Below are 508 nucleotides of genomic sequence, written 5' to 3' on the forward strand. Positions count from 1 at the left end.
GGAGCAGAACGGGGAGCAGCAGCGGGAGCAGAACGGGGAGCAGCAGCGGGAGCAGAACGGGGAGCAGCAGCGGGAGCGGGAGCCCCTGGTTTTGGCAATCAATGCCCGTGGGGAGGGGATGATACGATACACCGGGAGTCGGCGCGCGGCGTTCGACTTCGGGAAGAGAGAGAGAGAGAATATGAGAGCGGGAGGGAGCGAGAAAAAGAGAAAGAGAGAGGGGGGGGGGGTCACACCGCCCCGCGCGGTGCCCAACAGTGCTGGCTGTTGGTTGACGGCCCGCGCACGGCGCCACTCACTGCCGCGCCGCCTCCCCCAGCGGGACAACAGGCAGGGCGACGACATATCACTGACTGATCTGGAGTTACCCCACTCCCGAGGACTATCGGCGCCCGCGAGGGGTACAGCCAATGACGCCTGGCATGGACGGCCTGCCACGACACGCTGCGGACTGTTAAGTTGGGAAAGTTGCCGGAAAAATTAAAAACTTTTCCTCCAAAAACAAAAT

The sequence above is a fragment of the Frankliniella occidentalis genome, unplaced genomic scaffold, assembly GCF_000697945.3.
Source record: "Frankliniella occidentalis isolate FOCC.00 unplaced genomic scaffold, Focc_3.1 Scaffold27, whole genome shotgun sequence".
NCBI classification, from domain to species: Eukaryota; Metazoa; Arthropoda; class Insecta; order Thysanoptera; family Thripidae; genus Frankliniella; species Frankliniella occidentalis.